Source organism: Euprymna scolopes, chromosome 39 (assembly GCF_053919585.1).
Source record: "Euprymna scolopes isolate OS-2025 chromosome 39, ASM5391958v1, whole genome shotgun sequence".
NCBI lineage: Eukaryota > Metazoa > Mollusca > Cephalopoda > Sepiida > Sepiolidae > Euprymna > Euprymna scolopes.
In genome coordinates, this window is record NC_136520.1 from 29172037 (window position 1) to 29195230 (window position 23194).

The following is a 23194-nucleotide window of genomic DNA, read 5'->3' on the forward strand; positions in this document are numbered from 1 at the left end:
CCCAAAATTGTCGGAGGAGTTTGGTAGAGTTCTCAAAGGTCAAATCGTTGAACTCTGACCCCTTAATCACCAAATTTCTGGTCAAAAACCGATCACATCGATTTTCCCAAATCTCAGTACACTGTATATAAAATTTCGAGTCTGTAGACTTAAAATTGACAGAGTTATTGCGTAGGGTAATGTACACACACAGACACACAGACAGACAGATAGACAGACAGACAGATACACAGACACGTTCACTTTTATAGATATATAGATAGATATAACAGTATAGCTATATTCCAAGTTCTTTAGTCTTCGTTAAAGCGTGCATCTAGAAGAGGGAAAACTAATGTCAAAATTCCAGCTACATGATTAGTGATAATGAGATTTTTTTTTGCCTGTCATTTAGTTCATAGTTACCGATACTCAGGAAGTTGTCGTCGTGTTGCACAATATACTCACTATAATCCTGTTGCTGTGCTGGTACTTTTTGAGTATGCGATCTTTCTGTGCATACAAACTCTGTGTGGAACTCACTGCATCATTAACCTCTTGAAACCTACGACGGTGGAAGTGTTCTGACTACTGCTTATATGCCAAGCTTGCAATTTGATAACCAGATCATGTGCAGGTATGATGAATCACCAACGAATGCATGCGCAGCAGAATCAACAATAGACAAGAAATGGCTTCAGTTACGGCATCCAATACGATCGTCACAACACCTGCCACATATGATATTTGGTCTGTAAGGGTATGTAAACCGTTTACCAGGAGGTCTTACACTAGTATCACATTGATACACAAAAAGTGGTTATACTCGAAGTATGGAAGCACCCATATATATATATATATATATATATATATATATATATATATATATAGAGAGAGAGAGAGAGAGAGAGAGAGAGAGAGAGAGAGATAGTGTGAAAGAGAGAATAAGTTACTTTTTTTTTTGGCAATGCCTAAGAGACTAGTGGCAGATGCACTAGCCAAAATGTGGCAACAATATTCCATGCATGGGCGAACGGTGGCCTTGTAGAGATCTAGGATACTCTTTTTTTTTCTTTTCTTTTTTTATACTATATTTTCACCCCAAACAAGGCACATTGCCACTTTGGTGTAGGGGGCTACTATCAGGGGCAGCAACTACTGGGGTACTATGTTGGGATTTGGGCAGCAAGATGTTGGTTCACGTTACACTTGAACTTCTGCATGTCAGTACAGTTGGGGAAGCAGGAACCTGGAATGGAATTCCAGAGTCTAGCGGTTCTGGGGAAGAAACTACTGGAGTAGAAAGATCTTTTATATCTAGGGATCTCTACTGCATGGGGGTGGGATTTAGCTGTCTGTCGGGTTTGTCAATGGTGTTTACGTCGTGGGGGCACAAGTGTCTGCAGTTCGTCAGAGCATTCACCATTAAAATACTTGTAGAACAGGCAGAGGGCTGCAACGTTTCGTCGATGGGACAGAGGCTGAAGCTTAGATGTCAGTTCAGGGCCTATCAGATTGGCGACTCTCTTTTGAACCTTGTCTAGGAGCGAGAGACTAGCAGCAGATGCACCAGCCCAAATGTGATAGCAATACTCCATACATGGGCGAATGGTGACCTTATAGAGGTACAGGATACTTTCGGGTGTCAGTAGTTTTCTAGCACGGTAGAGAGAGCCTTCCTTCTTCGTAGCAGCCCTAGCAATGTTTTCAATGTAATTGTTCCAACTCATGTTTCCTGTGAACGTTAGGCCAAGCAGTTTGAAAGATGTACTCTCAGATAGGGAGTCACTGGCCATTGCTATTGGTGGCAGAGAAGGTTTCTTGTAATTATTGAAGGAAACCAGTCTTGGCAGAATTGAATGTGACCATCCATTTTGGGTCCCCATTCCACTACAGATTGGAGGTCATCCTCTAGTGTTTTTGCCAATTTTTAGTTATGTGTTCATTTGTTTTCCTGCCATGCCTGCTATAGAGTGTGGTGTCATCAGCATATATACCTATCTCAGAGGCAGTTTTGTCGGGGAGATCATTAATAAATATTAGGAACAATAGAGGTTCAAGGATAGACCCCTGAGGCACTCCCGCATTTATATCACAAATTTTAAATGTACAACCGTCGAGGACAACCTGGATTTTTCTCTTGTCTAAGAAGGAATGACCTCAGTGAATTTGTTCCAATTCATGTTGCCTGTGAATGTTAAGGCGAGGAGTTGGAACGAATAACTTTCAAGTTACATATTATTTGTCATGGAAATCATTGGTTGAAAAGCTTTCTTGTAATTGTTAAAAGAATAAGATCTTAGTCTTGGCAGTATTGAATGTTACCATCCCATTTCAATAAAGACTGCAGGTCTTCCTCTGAGATGTAAGCCATTGCCTTAGATATATATTTAGCTATTTTCCCCTCGAGTCTGTTATAGAGTGTGGTGTCATCCTCAAACTTACACACCACAATGAGAATTTTATCAAGTAGATGCTTTATGAGTATAAGGATCGACCTCTATAGCACACCTGCATTTATATCATGTTTTGGCGTGCAACCATTAATGACAACGCGGATTTTTCTCTTCTCCCAGAAGGATTTGATTATATTAATTGTTTGTCCATTAAGATCATATTTTGATGGGAAGATTAGTTATATATATATATATATATATATATATATATATATATATATATATATATATATATATATATATATATATATATATAATTATTACGGGATGTCTTTGAATTTTACTTGTACAAATGGAAATTGTTTTAACTTTCTTGAAGTTTTACATTTGGATTTTACCGTCACTGGATTTTTTATCTTCCACCAGACTATCCATTCATGTGTAATCACCTTTTTCTTTACCATATTCCATCTGCTTAACTTATTTTGTTTTCAAGTAAGATCTTTGACTTACTTGTTGTTTCATCAAATACTTCTGCATGCAAAATCCGATCCTGCATTTTGCTAATTCCTACCCTCTGATGAGAAGGAGAGTATTTCTTCGAAACTCTGCGGATTAAGGACTATCTATTTATCTAGTGTTTCCTTTTCAGATTAAATATGTTTTTAACTCATTTCAAAGTATTTTTTAACATATTTTATTAACTGTTTGCTCATATATATATATATATATATATATATATATATATATATATATATATATATATATGAATAAAAAAGAATGCGAAAAGTATAAAAGCTTATAACTTTTCTTTATTCGTTTTTAATTGGTGACGTGCAGGAATACAAAATAATAATATTATGAAAAAAAATTAAAAAAACTTTTTTTTATAAGTACATAATTTTCGACCGATCCTTCAATCTTCATCGGTGTAGTGAAAGTATGAGGATGCACGGGGAAAAGGGGAATGGAAAAGGAAGGAAGGTAGAGGAGGAGAAGAAGGAGGAGGAGAAGGAGGTATAGCCAATGAGAAGGTGCCACGTCAGTCTTAAATATATAAACATATAAGTACGCACATACACACATACACACAGTACATATATACATACAAACAAAAAATTAAAAATTAAACAGTAAATAAAAATGAGAAACGCGTCTTTAACTGTCTAATCCTTTGAATTCTAACGATATTATTTATTCTAAGAGAGAATATATACATATACATATATACACACGCACACACACACACACACACACACACATATATATATATATATATATATATATATATATATATATATATATGATCTTATATCCATGTACCAATATAACAATAATCTATAAACATTACTTGCCACCAATACGAAACTAAAATTAACCGTAACGTTTTTACAAGGTTGTTACGGCCATAATATAAATATAGAAACAAAAATTTTAAAATTCTTTTTATAAAAATCCATTATTGGAAAATAAAGGAATAACAGGATCTAATTCAGGAACCCAACAAATGGGATATATATATATATATATATATATATATATATATATATATATATATATATATATATATATATATAACACAATCCACTCTCTCTCTCTCTCTCTCTCTCTCTCTCTCTCTAACCTAATCCACTCGATATATATATATATACATATATAAAAAAAAAAAAAAATATATATATATATATATATATAATTTTTTAATGGCATAGGGCTCTCTGTAAAACCTTCTCATAACTCTGTTCTTAAATAAGGATACGAAAATTAGGCGATACTTTAATATTTAAATGGGCTTTTCCGTAACCACAGCCAAGGTAAATGTTTCTCGCATGCTTTTCCCTTTAGGGATTCCCCTTTTTTTCTCTCTCTTCAAAAAATGCTCCATTGCCAAAGTCTGTTTATTCATAAAGTCTGAAGAAATCCTGGGTTTTGAAAATTTTCAAAAGATATAATGCTTGAAATTGTCGAACTGGACATTGAAACAATTGTAACGTAAAATGTAATACACTTTTCTTTGCCATCAACACCTGAAGTCTTAATTTTGCATACACAGTATATATATATATATATATATATATATATATATATATATATATATATATATATATATATATATATGGTCATTTGAATTGTCTAATGTCTCCGTGTGAATTTGGCTTTTCTAAGTTATTAATTCCCTTCATTACTGTAACAATTGCTAATTGGCCCGGAGGTTAAGGCTTAGCAAATGAAATTAAAGGGGGCTCATGTTTGGATTCGAATTTCCCGACCGGCAGGAATTGTCACCTTTTACACTGATGATTGCGTAAACATAAAGCACTTATTCTGTTTCAATCAATGAAACCCTTAATCATGCGACCCCATAGAAAAAAAAGAAAAGACTGAGCTCTTAAAATAAATATAAAAGTTGTGAGCTCTCTAAAGAAGAAGGATAAAAATTGAGAAATCACATTTCAACATTTTTGGAAAATTGTTCCAAAATTACTACAGCCGGATTTATAATATAAATTTGAAATGATTTAAGTGTGTCGTATTGTACCAGAACAGGGGATTGTGTTCGTGGTATATATATATATATATATATATATATATATATATATATATATATATATATATATATATATATGTAACACAATCCACTCTCTGTCTCTCTCTCTCTCTCTCTCTCTCTCTCTCTCTCTATATATATATATATATATATATATATATATATATAACACAATCCTCTCTCTCTCTCTCTCTCTCTCTCTCTATATATATATATATATATATATATATATATATATATATATATATATATATAACCCAATCCACTCGATATATATATATATATATATCGAGTGGATTAGATTATATATATATATATATATATATATATATATATATATATATATATAGAGAGAGAGAGAGAGAGAGAGAGAGAGAGAGAGGATTGTGTTTTATATGTATATATATATATATATATATATATATATAAAAAACACAATATATATATATATAAAACACAATCCACTCTCTCTCTCTCTCTCTCTCTCTCTCTCTCTCTCTATATATATATATATATATATATATATATATATATATATATATATATATATATATATATATATATATATATATATATATATATATATATATACCACTAACACAATCCATGTGTTTGGTTAAAAAAGGTCAGAAAAATTGTTGGTAACAAATGTCCGTTTAAATCAAAGAAAACTTTATAAAGAAAGCAACAGATCTTTTTTCTAAAAGCGCTTGACATTTTCGTTGAACTTCAGGTGATTTGTAGCTGATATCAATACTAATCTATCTTTTGTAATTTACTCATATCACATCTAAAAATATTTATTGGTCTCTCTCTCTCTCTCTCTCTCTCTCTCTCTCTCTCTCTATATATATATATATATATATATATATATATATATCTTTATCTATCTATTTATGTCCATATATATATATATATACATATGTGTGTGTGTTATAAAATGTATTGTTCAAAAATAAAGAACACAATATGCAAATGATTATTTTCTTATTCCATAGAGTTTTAAAAATTTAGACCTTTCTGTTCAACAAAATAAAAGTATAGAATTGCTATTGAAAAGTGTTTTTACAAACCACATACACGCACGTGCACACACACACACACACTTACATATATACACATATATATATATATATATATATATATATATATTCAATAATATTTCACCCTTTATTTATACTAATCCTGTAATCAATGAAGCTCGATGTAACTATAGAGCAATACAAAAAATGGCAAAAGTCTATATTCCAAATTCAAGGCAATAACTATATTACCGTTTATTTCTTTGAGTACGCTGACATGCACAAATCTTGACAACACCTGTTTCGTAGCGCAGAATCATTCATGTAATTATTATGTCAATTCTTGAATTTATTCCGCCCTTAACTCATCAGAAAAAAAGGCTCATTATTAAAAAATAGGTATATGGGTATGATAAAAAAAATTCGAAAATTGGAAGCGAAATTGTAATTATTTTTTCATTTTGTTACGCCATCTTTGAATCAAACAAAATAATTCAAGTTTCAAGTCTATAGATCAGAAATTGACATACTTTAATATAGACTGTCCCGCACAGACACAAACAAACGTTCAGCTTCTCTTCCAATTTTCGGATTTTAATCATGTCAAAACGCAAAAAAAAAAAAACTTTTACGGATTGATTGTTGCTATTTCTTCTGATGAGTTAAAGGCATAATAGATTCACTAATTATACAATAACTAAGTGATTGATTTTGCGCTCCGAAACCGGTAGTGTCAAGAATTGTAAATGTCAACTGAATTAAAGGAATAAATTATAATAAGATGAAACATCATGAACTTTGGAATATGGTCTTTTGTCATTTATTCACTATATTGCTCTGTAAATAAGGATTGGTATATATTATAAGGAAATAAAATGTATTTCCACAGAAATATATATATATATATATATATATATATATATATATATATATATATATATATATATATATATATACACACACTATATATTATATATGATATATATTCTATATCTACCAAGAAACCACTTCCATTAGTGAGCTTTATATGATTATAGCTTTAATTATCGGTCTCTATTTATGCGCTTTTCACATACTTCTTAACCCTTAGTTGAAAATATTTATAAAGATTGACTTCAAAATATTTTGCTACATTTATTCTTAATGATATTTGTGATTTTTTTAGAATCACAAAATATTAAGTTGGTGCAAAAATAATGTCGTTTTTTATGTTCACCTTCCAAAGATCATAAATCCTTTCATAATAAACTTTATTTATCAAAATATGAACCATTAGAATCAACACATTTTTGCCAACGAGAAACAAGTTTATTTATCCCATTTGCATAGAAATCCGGAGTTCTGAAAGCGATGAAGTCATTGAAGGTTGATTCGGTATCATCTCGGCTTTTGAAGTATTTTTCTCGCAGGAAGTTGTCGAGATGCTTGAAAAAGTGATAATCGGTGGGCGAGAGGTTCGGTGAATATGGCGGATGAGCCAAAGTCCCGTAGCCCAATTCGTTCAGCTTCTGCAGTGTTAGTTTAGCAACATGCAACCGAGCGTTGTCATGGAGAAGGATTGGTTCCTTCATATTGACCAATCTCGGGCACATATGTTGGCGCTTCCTGTGCATTTCGTCAATTTGTCGGCAGTATTTCTCCGCCGAATTCAAGAAGCTGTAAGAAATGAAACCGGCCACAGACCACCAAACAGTCGCCATAACCTTTTTTGTGCGATTTCGGCTTCAGAAAGTGTTGTGGAGCTTCTCCAGCATCCAACCACTGTGCCGAACGTTGCCGATTATCGTAGAGGATTCACTTCTCATCACACGTCACAATCCGCTCGAGAAATTGGTCGTTTTTGTTGCTGCGCAGAGGAAGCGTAGAAGACATCTCAAAACGACGATTTTTTTTTATTATCATTCAATTCATATGACACCAATTTATTCAACTTTTTGGACTTCCCTATTTGCTTTAAATGATGAACGACTGTTGAGTGCCGAGCTCGTGTTATTTAGCGAGGATCGGCTTCAATTTAGGCTTTCAAATGTTAGTTATCAACCGCAGTCGGTCGACGCGACCGTTTTCATCTTCGAGGCTCTCTTCATTATTACGAAATTTCTTGAACCACCGTTGTGCCACATGTTCGTTAGTGGTTCCTGGACCAAACACATCATTGATATCACGAGCTGTCTAGGCAGCTTTTCGGCCTATTTTGAATCGAAACAAGAAAATCGTGTGGCTTTGAATTTTGTCCATGCTGTCGAAAAGCCTGCAAACAATGAATGAAGAGATTGAGAACGGTAACGAATAACACGATTTGATAGAGCGAAAAACGCACTTCAAAATGATATATAACATGGCTATATATAACAATGAATAAATTCAGAAATCATATATAAAAGTAACATATGTGAGAAAACGATACCAACCTAACCAACCTAATATATTTGTTCTTGATGACTGTAGTCATTTTTTAGAATGACAAAATATATCGCAAATAAATAGATGCAAATTGAACAAGAACACTACTTCTAGAGTTAGAGGTTGCTTTTGACATCAATTGATCACTACGAAGTTTTGAAACACAGCTGCTATGCTTTAGGGGACGCAATGTGAGCTATATTTCCTAAATAAATATAGAGTATATATCTCTCACATAATTATTATTCCATAATCCGCGATGGTATCTGTTAGGCTAATAAACGCGCTCCGACTCGCGATAAATAACTTACAACGTAGTTTGATGAGATGGTCGGGGAGGAGTGCGATCTGTCACTCGCTTGGTAGAGCGCGGTGGAAATTTCCTCTTCTGTTTCAGAAATAAATGTGTCTTTCTAGATGACTATGTGAGCTGCTGGCTGTTTGGTTATCTGCCGTGGGTAGCGGAAGATTATCATTTATGTGGTTCAAATTTAGCTAAAGTGAAATTTTTGACTTAGAATTTGAATATTGCTATGTAATACTATAGCGACGTCATAGAAACGAGAAGTCGCCAGTCTGACGTAGCAAGTGATCCGGGAACATCTTTCTCTTGACGCTGAGTTACCAGAAATACGAGTTTGTCGCGTATAGCTGCTTTTTTTCTTCTTTCAAAAAAAAAAAAAACTAGCATATTGTGCTATTCACAGAAATCAAAAATATAAATAAAAATATAAAATTTTAAATAGATATATTTCTCTTTTTATTCTTTTGAGTTCTTTTTTTTTATTTTCATGGTAGGATGGTCGCGATACAAGTACATTAAACGGAGGTGTGCACCTATTATTTGTCACATATCTTTCCGTAGCAAAACATTTCTTTTTTTTTTTCTGGTGCAGCCGTTGATCGTTTTTAGTCGTATAGTTTTTCATCTTTTAAGCAGATTTGAGTTTCTGTCTCATACGTCTCTTGTTTGCACATAAGAATTTGCATAAACATGCAAGGACACATAATTTAAGGGAGAAAGAAAAGAGGAGTAAGACATTGATAAACAAAACAAAGAACGAAATGTGTAGATAATATGTGTGTGGGGGACGATTGAAGGAAAGAAAGGAGTAGGTTCAAAGAAAGGAGTAGGTTCAAAGAAAGGAGTAAGTTGTTTTGTTTTACGGCATATCAACCCTTTTTTAGGTCAGTCATTTTGATAAAAGTTTTATGCTTCAAGTTCTTTATATCTTAAAATATTTATTCATGGTGTTTTGTTGCTCTGTAGAAAAAAATCATTGTTTTTTGGGGGGTGGCGTTACAGAACATGATTGAGTTTTGCAAAGGAAAAACAATAAAATTAATATCTAGTGCGTTTTATGTCATAAAGCTGATATCTTCGGACAGCCTGATTTGGTAGCACTAAAGAAGGGGTGGGAGAAGTGTGAAAAGAAAAAGGATATAAATAGTATTGAAGCGAGAGACAGTGTAAAAAAGGGTAAACCAATAATATAATACAAAAGAAAATTAATGAAATAATGAAATGTGTAGCAATAAGTCATAGAAAAGATATCAAAATCACTAACTAGGCATATCTTGCCTGCTTGTGTCATTATCCAACCGATATCTTATATTCTTCCAAATGGATTGCCCTTGATACCTCTCTCTCTCTCTCTCTCTCTCTCTCTTTCTTTCTTTGACGCCTGATGATAGATAAAGGCACCACAAGCATAAAATACAACAGACTCATAAAAACAATGAATAAGGTTACGAAGAATTTTGGTCTCAAGGTGGAAATTACTAGCAACATTAAATAAGTAAACTTTATGGACGTCACCTTTGATTTAGCTATCAATACCTACAAACCATACACTAAGGAAAGCACTAACCCCACATATATCCACTCCCAATCCAAGCAACCATCCTCTATCATTAAGCACATACCTAAATCAATCGAACGTAGAATAAATAATAACTCCTCCAATGAGGAAATATTCAATAGATATAAAAATATTTATAACAACGCGCTAAAAAAATAGTGGATATAAAAATGGCCACATTAAATACAATAACGATAATATTAATACAACTAGATCTAATAATAGAGGAAGGAAAATTATTTGGTTCACTTCCCCTTCAGCCTAATGGTGCAAACGAAATTTGGGAATAATCCCTTCATATATATGTGGAGGGGGGCATCTGAAGTTATGTCCATTTTTAATACGTTCCCACAGTCCAAGTAATTTTTCAACTCTAACCTAGCGAGTTGACCTCTGTTGACCTCTCGGCTGTCCCATTTCATATTATTCTCAAATAACCAAATTATATAATAGATGATGTATTTGTTTAATATCTAACAGTAATATTATATTATATCGAAGTAAGAAATTCTGGCATCAAAACATATGTCTCGCCACTCATGCAAATCTGAAGTTTGCAGTCATTTATAAAATGAAAAATATTTGCAAAAGAGATCATGTTGATTCTTCAAGATTAGAAATATGAGAAGCCTAGTTCAACACTCATCAGATTTCCCATCTTAGGCTTACTGGTCAGATGCAAAGAAATTGCGAACATGATGTTTGGCTCTAACTTTGCTGCAAGATCTGCCAGTGACTTACAACTGTACCATCAAGGTTCTGCTCTTCTTGGTGTTTTTTTTTACTAAGGAGTCATCACTTATCAAGGCATATAGACCACCCAAGGACAAGGAGTGTACGGTGGTCAGTAAGATAATAGCATATTGATTAATATTTGTGGAAATTGGATACAATTTGATTATTTAAAAGGATGGCTCGCCAAAAACTTGTTTACATTGGACTTGAAGATGATCATGTTGTAGTCAGCTGAAAAGCAGTTTCGCGGGCAATTCGAAAAACACAAATTTTGATCATGAAATTTGCGTTTAGATTTAGGCACAGAGTGTGATGGAATTGTTAAGATTGGTTTTAGTTAGGCGAGCGTTTGTTGTTAATGTTTTACAGGGGTAGATAGATTAAAGCTCAGTCGCGCACTTGCCAGGAAAATAACGATAGAACAGAGACAGATTAGCAACGTCTTTTCTTTGAGAAAGAAATTACAAAAAAGAGAAAAGGGCATCACTTACGAGGCTTCAAAGCCGGTTTGGAACCTTGTCAAGGCAGGAAGTGGTGCTCAGAGTTTTCAGAGATTTTCTTTCTCCTAAATGAGTTACTGTCTCCAAAGGCTTAAGTCTAGTCTATGTAATAATCATCTATAGCCCCCCCTCTCGCCAATCTTTTACAAAAGCACTCGTCTAACCAAAATCACTATCAATGAATTCCTCCACACACTATTGGTGCCTAAACCTAAACTTGTATTTCATCAACAAAGCTTATTTCCTAGAACTGCCCGTCTGTGAACTCTGTTCCGGCGGTATGCTATCCAGTTGACTACAATATAGTCGTCTTCAAGACCAATGTAAACAAGTTTTTATTGTCCTGTCCTTACAAATAATTTGATTACACCCAATTTCCACTGCAAATGATGACTACGCTACTGTCCCAATGACTACAACACATACATGAATCCTTATCCTCGAGTGGCCGCCGGGCCTTGATATGTGGTAAACTCTTTGTAAAAAAAATCATCATCACCATCATCAATCATCATCATTAACAGTAACAACAATATCAAGAGTTATATGTACCTGCTAAAAATAAAAGTGCCCAGACAACACCTACAAGAAGCGAGCAACACCCATAAACGCCATCAAATCAATCCAGTCTAAGTTTCGTCACTTTTATGGTGCAAACGAAAACAGAAACCAAACTAGGGTAAAATACAAGAATTGGTATGGCGTGGGTGTGAAGGTCAATGTAAAGGTTAAAGTCAAGAAATGATTCCAAATTTTACGTGGCTTTTTTTTTGTTGTTTTTGTTTTTTGTTTTTGTTTTTTTTGTTTTTCGAGATAAATCAGTTTCTTTCATTTCCTCTGCAACTTGCGATTGGCACCAAACCGATCGGCAATTGATCTTTAATCATCCTGATTGTGGATATTGATTAACCGACAACCCATATTTTTTTTTTTTTTTTGCAGTATGTTTTATTTTCTCGTTTCTTTTTTTTTTCTTTCTTTGCTGTTGCTTTTCAAACTGAAGTCTGCGTTGCTTAATTTTAAATATAAGATGTTGATTTTCAAATTATAGTTAATTATACGATTTCCTTCCTTCTCAATTCCCCATCTCTCCCTCACACCCTCTGTTTCTATCTATCTATCTATCTATCTATCTCTCTCTATATATATAGATAGATAGATAGATAGATAGATAGATAGATATGTTTTATTTTTTATTACCGTTTTATTTAATAATAATAATAATAATAATAATAATAATAATAATAATAATAATAATAATAATAATAATAATAATAATAATAATAATAATAAACATATATTTGATCTGCAGTAGTATTGAGCACGTTCTTCAGGTCTTTAATAATTACCATTTTTGTTATGTGTGTGTGTGTGTGTGTGTGTGTGTGTGTGTGTGTGTGTGTGTGTGTGTGTGTGTGTGTGTGTGTGTACAGTGTATCACAAAAGTGAGTACACCCTTCACATTTCTTCGTGGGAAAAAAAATGAATTTTTGACAGAATGAAAAGTAGTTTATCTGCAGTATATATAACAAAGTGTATTTATTTCCCCCCTCGAACTAACTCAAAATATAGTTATTAAAAGCTAAATCCCTGGCAACAAAACTGAGTATATCCCTTACGAAAAGCTGTCAATATCAACATATATCATGTCAACTCTCAATATTTTGTATGGCCACCATCATTATCCAAAACTGCCTCGGGTCATATTTGCTCCTGTTACCAAACCGGTTTATATCATACCTTCCCCCGGGGTCACAGAGCCAATCAGGTAAAGCAGTGTAAGTAGAAGAGCGCCTTTCAAAGTTGAACATGCGTTCGTGAGGATTGGCATTTGTAGTAGTGCACAGCAGGGAGCGAATAGCATTTAAAACATCCTGTAGAACATCCTGCCAAGCGCTGAGGGGTAATCGTCTAAATTCCAGAGCTAATAACAGAATGTTCCAAATAATGCTGTTGTAGTGCTCGCATTGACTGTTGCCTCTTGGGTTGTATGCAATAGTGTTGCTGGATCCAATTCCAAGTCGCGTCAAAAAATTTTTAATTCTTCCGACATAAACGAAGTTCCTCGATAGGAATAGATAAATGAGGGGAGTCCGAATATGCAGAAAATATTTGTCAGGCACTGGATTGCGTTTTGCGAAGAACAATCGCGACAAGGGAAAGCAAAAGGAAATCGACTGCATTATTCGTCGACAGTGAATATGTAACGATATCTTGTTGAAGATACCGGGACAGGTCCTTTGTATTCTATAGAGAGGCGCTGAAAGGGAGCAGTAAAACGGATAAGTGTATTATTAGTAGAATTGAAGAATTGGGGTTTTATTTTGGCACAAGTCGTACATTCAGATGTCACACGCCGAATTCATCAAATGAATATGACATATTTTGTTACCTTACAAAATGTTAAAAGCGCTGTAATCCAGGATGTATTAATGATGAATTGTGTAGTAACTTTAGTTCCTCCAAGGAAGAAGCAGCAGCACCACATACTCTCAATAATGCATCGGCAACAATGTTTTCACTTCCGGGACGGTGTTTTATGTCGTATGACAACGGGAGAAGTTCCATTTACCACCGTATAATTTTATCATTTTTAATTTTTCCTCTGTTAGCAGGTTTAAACATAAAAGATAGAGCTTGCTTGTCTGTTACAATAGTAAAGTGCTTCCCAACAAGGAGATCCCTCCATTTTCGGGCGCACTCGACTATGGCATAAGCCTCTTTCTCGACTATGTGAAGTCGTATTTCAGATGGGTTTAGCGGTCGAGAAAATAACACTACAGACCTCTCAGCCCGTAAGAGAGTGCCTCCGATAGCCTTTTCTGAGGCATCGGTTTCAATAGTAAATGGTAATTCATCATCAATAACTTTTACAGACGATTCGGCAACGTCTTTAGTTTTTCAAAGGAATTGATAACTATAGGAGGCATGGGAAATTGTTTATTTTCGACCAGTGGACAAATTTGTATGAATACTTGGGTATTCATTTCGTGTAGTACGAAAACATTCCAAGACACCTCTTTAACGAATCTGAATTGGAAGGAGGGGGCATTTGGAAAAGAGGTTTCAAACGCTCAGGATCTGGTTGCATAGTCCCGTTACAAATTTGGTACCCAAGCAAATTGATGGAATGAAGTGAAAACTTTGATTTTTCTCGGTTTATTTCGAGGTTATATGTTGAGGCAGCCTTTAAAAAACATTCCAAATTAACATCATGTTCCTCCTGAGTTTTACCGCAAATAGTAATATCATCTATATATGAAAAAGTTCCAGATAATTTGTTGTCAGAAATGAAAGAATTCATAAACCGTTGACAAGCAGAAACCTCATTAGTGACACCCATGGGTATTCGTTTGAATTGGTACAAACGATTTCCAACTTGAAAGGCCGTGTAGGGCCGATCTTCAGGACAAATTTCGATCTGGTAGTACGCTTTAAATAAGTCAATTGTACTAAATATACGATATTGGACTATTTGGTTCACGAGATCCTCAATCTGAGGCAAAGTGTATGCATCATGTAAGGTGAAACGATTAATAGTTTGGAAGAAATCAACTACTAATTGTTTCTTTTTATTAGGCGACGAAATCACAACAATCTGAGCATGCCATGGTGAATAACTTGTTTCAATTACATCATCCTCAAGCAGTTGTAGAGTTTCCTTTTCAATGAACCGGGCATCCTCCGCACGGTAATTTCGGTATTTAGTAGCAATAGGTTTACAATCAGGGATTAAGTTTCGAAACAATTTCACAGGGGCACATCTGATCTTGGTTAGTGCCCAGATGTTTAGAATATCCTGGGGTCCACCAAAAGAAATAGTGATACCCTGATGTAGTTTTAAAAAAGGCGCTCTGGGTATAATATCCATACAGGAATCAGGAAGCACAGTAAAGTCAGTTTCTTTATACTCGCAACCATTGAAGGAAATGTTCTCCGTGCAATATTCCGATAGTTTGATGGAAACGGCGGATGATGCCATGGAAATTACAGAATTACGTTTTGAAGTAGACAGCTTCATTGTTTTAACAATACGAGCACTGATAAATTTATCAGAACTGCCGGTGTCTATGAGGGCAGTTAATTTGTTTTCCTTTTAATTCAACAATTTTAGTAATGGGATGGCACCTATCACCACCTTTAGCATGGGTTACCATTATAGCAGAAGTAGAACGTGAAGGTGTCGGCATAGTAGAACGGCAAACTTTGGAGAAATGACTGAATTTACCACAGTTTTGACATACCTTATTGCAGGCAGGACAATGACGATGATCATCCTTAAAGTGACGTCTCCCTCCACGGTTGTAACACTTGCCACGAGCAGTAAGGGCAGCAGAAAATTGTACAGAGTCACACTCCATACGAGAACCAGTAGGATCAGAAATTTTAGTAATAGTGGCTTCTTCAGCAGGATCAGTAGACACATTGTTAGTTCTAATAGAAGTATTAGTAGCAGCGGCTGCGCCAATCGGGGAAGCGTATGATTTTCACACACACACACATACACACACAAATACACACACACACACACACACACACACATATATATATATATATATATATATATATATATATATATATTTCTTGTTGATTTTTTTAACAATAAATACGATTAAATAGCGGCTTCGCTTCGAAGGTCGTTTTTATTTACTTAGAAAGTCGCCCATAATTTATTTGGACCTATATGATATTTTTTTTTTTATTCTTTAAACAGTAATCTGCGTACATGCATGTTTTACTGTAACTATCTCTCGTCAGCGTAGCTTGAGTTTTTCTAGGAATCGAACTCCGGACCAATTGTATAACAGTCCGGCGCGTTAAACATGGTCCGGGTTCGATTCCTAGAAACAGTCAAGCTATGCTGACGAGAGTTAGTTAGAAAAATTCCAGTTTAAATAGGTACGAAGTTGAGAATTGCAGTAAATTTGGATTTTGTTTTTAATTAGACTTCGATACTCTACCATAACAGGCGTCCAATGACAGTTGTGCGTACTTCAATTTGAGACCACAATCACTGGAAAGGCTTTCTCTTCACATAACTCAAAATCGGAAAGATTGATGACTGATAAATCTAGTCACGTCATCATGGTTAAAAAATTAAACAAAATAAAGTTAAATGGCTTCTAGCTGTTCTCTCCTCTTGGCACACCAGTAATCATTCCGTGACACACGAATATGGTGCGACACAGCGGTTAGAAACCACTGCTCTATTTGGTTCAGGGAAGTTCTTCCGATCATGTGACTATATGCAAAATCTCTGTTCATAATTTTAGCCGCTAGAGAAAATGGCGAAAGCTTTTTATGCAGAGTAAACAAGGCTTAAGTGGAGAATTTGAAGAATTATCAGCAAAATAATTTTTGTATAAACAAATGAATATTAGTCTACTCGTTGAAAAGAAAGAATAGAGAATGCTATATAAAAGACGCGGTTGCTAGAAATTGTTTTACGTGATACGGCAAACGATAAGGATTCCCCGCCGGCTATTTAGAACCATTTAAGAGATTACTATGTTATAACATAAGGATTTGGATTATTTTTATTGCACTTGTGCACACTTAAACATGTCCAGGCAACACACACACACACACACGCACACACACATGCACTGTACGTCTATAGACACACATAACATTTGAACAACCAAACAAAACTATTGGACAAAAATGGCACGCTGACACACATTACCGAACTAACATTCGTACATATACATTCCCACATATAAAAAAGCATACACACACACACACGCAAATCAACATACAATCACACATACCAAAAACATGCACTCTCACATATACAAACAGGCGTACATGCATACACATACTAAGAAACATACGATAGATGGCGTCGCAGTTTGAAAAATAGCTGCAACTTCTCTTCCAACTTCCGGGTTTTGTAATCATGCTCATATTCCTTTATTTTATTTTAAAGTGGATAAATATTTTTTTTCTTCTGATGAGTTACGGGAGGAATATATTCAAAAATTGACATAATAATTGCATGAAGGATTATGCGCTACGAAACAGGTGCTGTTAAGAATCGTGTATGTCAACGTACTTAAAGAAATAAACGGTAAGATGTTCAACATCTTGAAATCTGGAATATAGAATTTTGTCATTAATCTGCATGTGAATATTAAATATTTTTATATTGAATAAATTTCTGTTGTTTGTTTTGGTGCGTGTTTTTACTTTTTGAACTTTGAGGTTGGAAGTTTCGGATTGGAGAGCAATTTTTATTTGATTTGTTGCTTGTTTGTTTGTTTGTTTGTTTGTTTGTTTGTTTGTTTGTTTGTTTGTTTGTTTTTCTTTTCGCCGCTTTTCCAATGATGTTCTTTTATTTTCCTCTCCATCTTCATCCCACAGAATTCAAGTTTTAGCTTTTTAATCTCTCCCCTCCTCACCAATTCCATCAGCCTCTTGCCTTTTACTTCGCAAGAAGCAGGCGTTTGCGACAGTTATTAAAATAATTGGCAAAATCATTTTATTTAATTAAAAAGTAAAGCCTCTCCCTCATCCCCGGGATGTCGGGATGGGAGTGGATGGGGGATAATAAAAAGGTCGTGAAAGAGAAAGAAAAGAAGAAAAATTAATCGAATATGACTTCGCGAGGTTGAAATATCTAAATGATGTCTAACTACAAAATCGAAGATATTGTGTTGTTTATGAATTGAAACGAAGAAAAAGAAACAGAAGAAATGGAAGAGAAAAAATAATTGGTTTGTTTATGACAGAAAGACAGGAAAATAAAGAAGAAAAGCGCTAAAAAAGAAATTATTACATGGACAGCGCCATTGTGTGTGTGTGTGTGTGTGTGCGTTTTACTCAACTGTCGCCAGGTGGCGCTTTTCGGTCAAAAAACAAGGGACGATAACTGTATTTTGTTACACTGACAATTTTACTTTCATTCAATAAATGTAAAAAAAAAAAAATCCAATGTTGCTTTTAATTCGAAATATGTTTCATTTAAATTATTAAATTCTCCAGAAAAAAATCCAATTTTACTTTAATTCAAAACATGTTTCGGGAAAAACATCCAATGTTGCTTTAATTAAAAAATTGTTTTATTAAAATTATATTTTCTTACGCAGACTTTTCAATAAATGTTTTTACAGTTATATATTGATACATTATGATGCAATAAATCTTTTGGTTTTCAAATATTTTTGTGTTCGGGGAAAAGTCTTGCTTGTTATTTATTTACCGTGTTATTTTATCAGGAAGAAATTGAAGTTATCGCTTCTTAACAATGGTACCGTCCGTGTAATGCAGAAGTGCCGAGATACGGAAGAAAAAAGAAAGACAGAAAGAAAAAAGAAAATAAATCGAAACAAAGATTAAAAAAAAAGGGAAGTAAATTTAACAGATGTTTTGTTTATGATAAGATGCAGGAAAAGATAGAAAGGAAAGAAGAGGAAAAGAAAGAAGAAATGGAAGAGGAAAGGAAAAACTGGTTTGTTGATGAAAAAGACGTGAAAATAAAGAAGAAAACAGAGAAGAAAATAGAAAGGCAACAAAAGAAAGAAAAAGTAAAGGAAAAAATAAAAAATAAATAGAAAATAGAAAAGAGAGATAAATGAATTATAAATATCATAAGAGAAAAAGAAAAGGAAACAAAGAAACTGAGAAAAAAGGAGAATTGAGGAAATAAAGAAGAAAATAAAAGATATTTAAAAAATGAGAAAATTAAGTCATAGAAATTTTTGAGAAAGAAAAGAAAACAGAAAATAAGAAAGAACGAGGAAAGAAAGAATCGTAAATCTAAGGTATTTTTTTAAAGATGCGATTCCGATTTCCCCCAAAATACACGATTCTTACGATTAACGATTCCGATTCTGATTAATTATCCCACCACTAATATATGTGTGTGTGTGTGTGTGTGTGTGTGTGTGTGTGTGTGTGTGTGTGTGTGTGTGTGTGTGCGTGTGTGTGCACACATATATATACACACATATATATATAGACATATATATATATACACACACGTATATATAAAGATTTTTCGTGGTACATAATTTTAATAAAACATTTGAATAATGCTGCGCGCAGTTCCATTATTGAGGTTTGTGTAGTTTTTTTATAGCTGAACTATATGTTATTAAAGAAGAAAAATTTGGAAACAAAAAGAAACCAAAATATATTTCTAAAATATAAATATACAGTGCCACGCAAAAATATAAATATACAGTGCCACGCAAAAATATAAATATACAGTGCCATGCAAAAATATAAATATACAGTGCCACGCAAAAATATAAATATACAGTGCCACGCAAAAATATTGGATACATTACATTTTTCTTCATGACTTTAATTAGGGTTCAAGATTTTATCTAAAATTTGGTCAGTATATTCCTATTACTATTCTAACTAATATTTGGGATAGTAATTACAAAATTAAAGTTTAGAAAGTTTATATTAAAGGGAAAATATAAATCAACTAACGCAAAAGTATTGGATGCATTGATTTAATATTTGGTTTCATAGCCTTTATTGCATTCAACAGCTTCCAATCCCTTTCTATAGTTGCACACATGTTTTTTTTGCAAAGATACGCAGGTATTTTGCGCCATTCTTCTTTGCAGAACTGTTCAAGTTATTGAATATTTTGTGGATTCCTCTTGAAAACATTGATCTTATATAGTTGTAATAAAGAATAGTTGCAACCCCCCTCTTCCCATGTTAAATAATAATTTCGAAATAATAACGTTAATATTTCAGTGCGCGGGTCAAAATCTGCAAAAGAAGCGATTTGTGTTTATTTGTTTACGTTGTTATCGGTTAATGTTTATGCGCGCATGCGCAACCGGATGTCGTAAACCGGAAAGTAGGTTACATCACTCATTACAAGGTCATTTGAGTTTTCCCGAAACATGCATGTACGTATATTACTGTTTTAATAAATAAATAAATAAATAAAATATTATTTGTTTACGTCCAAAATAAAAAATGGGCAATTTCTAAAAAAACACACCCGATCTTCAAGGTGAAGACGCTAACCTCAATATCGTTTAAAAAAATCAACAACAAAAAACTACGTATATATATATATATATATATATATATATATATATATATATATATATATATATATAAATGCATTTTGTGTGTGAGTCTGCGTGTGTCTGAGTTCGTTCTCTATAGACTCCGAAAAAGCTAAGCCTATTTTTTCCAAATTCCACACAAATCTCCTCAACGAGTCAGGAAGCGTTGTTAGATAGGTTCTGTATCGGAACCCCCCCCCCCCGATAAGTATTAAAGTCGTAATTGAAAAAAATTAAATTCAAGAAGGCACAGTTAGTTTTTGACCAAAGTTAACACTCTTATACAGCCTAACATCACAAGTGCATTTGCGAAATTGCATCACTGTTTAACGGAAGGGTCCGATGTATAAACTCAACAATAGGATCTTTGATGAGACAGGATCGCATCCGAGAGCACAAGTTATACCTGATTTTTGCATTTTAAACTTTAATTCAAACTATTATAGAAACATAATTTTATAAAATCAACAGTAGGTTCTGTATGGTGTAATGCAAACTAAAATGTATTGTTGACTAAGTCACCGTGAAGAAGCACGTGAAGCTTTATCCAGGCGCACCGCGGAGGGCTCCCGACTAGAGCAGCCAATCATCAATTTGATTGAAAACTGGGCGACTTGGCCGAATCCGATGACAATAAATGTATTGGAAGTGATCCTCATACAATCCCGGCCAACGTTGGAATCTCCCTGTTACTATATATATAATATACATTATATATATATATATATATATATATATATATATATATATATATATATATATATATATATATATATATATATATATATATATATATATAAAATTGTTTATTTATTTTTTAGAATTTTTTATAAGCGATTCTATGGTGTATTTTTTCACTCCTCGAATACTTAAAGGGAGAGGTTTTCTGTCCTTTGACATTCAGGCATATAGATAGTAAATAGACATTCAGGAGGGCACGAGGACATATCGCCCGTTAATCAAAGAAGCATAAGTATGATTTAGATAAAAAAAAAAAAAAGCACAACATGCGTTAATTCGGTACAGTGTATACGCGGTCATATAGACCCCACCCCCCACCCCGCAGCACAACAGTTAACCGAGATCCTAACACCTGTTCTGGGGGTATACTTTGAATTCTGTATTCCCGATTCTTTTCGGTTTGCAGAATTTAATGTCTATGTTCCTATGACATATCCAGTTTGTTCACCAATGTGAATTTAGATGAAACTATCAGGATTTGTGCCATAATTAACCATGCTCTAGTCCGTCACCTTACAGATGCTAAACTTCTTACTGACAAACAATATGGATTTAGACAAGCCCGTTCCACCGCAGACATCCTCACTGTAATCTCTGAACGTATATACCATTCACTGGACAAAGCGGGGGAGGGCAGAGCGGTAGCTCTAGATATATCTAAGGCTTTTGACAGGGTATGGCATGAGGGTCTCCTCAAGAAAATTAAATCATACGGTATCACTGGTAGAATACTTAACATAATTAAATCCTTCTTAGATAAGAGAAAAATCCAGGTTGTCCTCGACGGTTGTACATCTAAACAATATGATATAAATGAGGGAGTGCTTCAGGGGTCTATCCTTGGACCTCTATTGTTCCTAATATAAACTAATGACCTCCCCGACAAAACTGCCTCTGCGATGGGTATATATGCTGATGACACCACACTCTATAGCAGGCATGACAGGAAAACAAATGAACACATAACTAAAAAAATGGCAAAACCACTAGAAGATGACCTCCAATCTGTAGTGGAATGGGGACAAAAATGGATGGTCACATTCAATGCTGCCAAGACTAAACTGGTTTCCTTCAATAATTACAAGAAACTTTCTCTACCACCAATAGCAATGACCAGTGACTCCTATCTGAGAGTACATCTTTCAAACTGCTTGGCCTAACGTTCACAGGAAACATGAGTTGGAACAATTACATTGAATACATTGCCAGGTCCGCTGTGAAGAAAGTAGGCTCTCTCTACCGTGCTAGAAAACTACTGACACCTGAAAGTATCCTGTACCTTTATAAGGCCACCATTCGCCCATGTATGGAGTATTGCTGTCACATTTGGGCTGGTGCATCTGCTGCTAGTCTCTCGCTCCTAGACAAGGTTCAAAAGAGAGTCGCCAATCTGATAGACCCTGAACTGACATCTAAGCTTCAGCCTCTATCCCATCGACGAAACGTTGCATCCCTCTGCCTGTTCTACAAGTATTTTAATGGTGAATGCTCTGACGAACTGCAGACACTTGTGCCCCCACGACGTAGACACCCTCGACAAACCCGACAGGCAGCTAAATCCCATCCCCACGCAGTAGAGATCCCTAGATGTAATTCCATTCCAGGTCCCTGCTTCCCCAACTGTACTGACATGCAGAAGTTCAAGTGTAACGTGAACCGACATCTTGCTGCCCAAATCCCTACATAGTGCCCCAGTAGTTGCTGCCCCTGATAGTAGCCCCCTACACGAAAGTGGCAATGTGCCTTGTTTGGGGTGAAAATGTAATAAAAAAAGGCTAGTATATATATATATATATATATATATATATATATATATATATATATATATATATATATATATATATATATATATATATATAAAAGGATATCTGAATATAACAAATTATGATATATGTATATATTCTATTAATCATGATGTGTAGCGTAGGTACTTTTTAATTTTTTTTTTATGTAATAATCAAGGTGTG

At 34.2% G+C, this 23194-nt stretch overlaps 1 protein-coding gene and 1 pseudogene across 10 annotated transcripts in view; one reads left to right on the forward strand and one right to left on the reverse strand.

Moving 5' to 3' along the window:
• LOC145263693 (5'-AMP-activated protein kinase subunit gamma-1-like) overlaps positions 1 to 23194 on the forward strand; it is an 812476-nt gene that overhangs the window by 227606 nt on the left and 561676 nt on the right. The gene's annotated exons all lie outside the window — the stretch shown is intronic.
• LOC145263684 (histone-lysine N-methyltransferase SETMAR pseudogene) lies at positions 7036 to 8874 on the reverse strand (annotated as a pseudogene). Of its 2 annotated transcripts, none has more exons than XR_013864589.1 (2): positions 8660 to 8874; positions 7036 to 8196 (listed from the first exon to the last, which is right to left on the reverse strand). The product of XR_013864589.1 is annotated as a histone-lysine N-methyltransferase SETMAR pseudogene, transcript variant X1 (transcript). The 2 variants fall into 2 exon arrangements; XR_013864590.1 differs by having other exon boundaries at positions 8357 to 8874.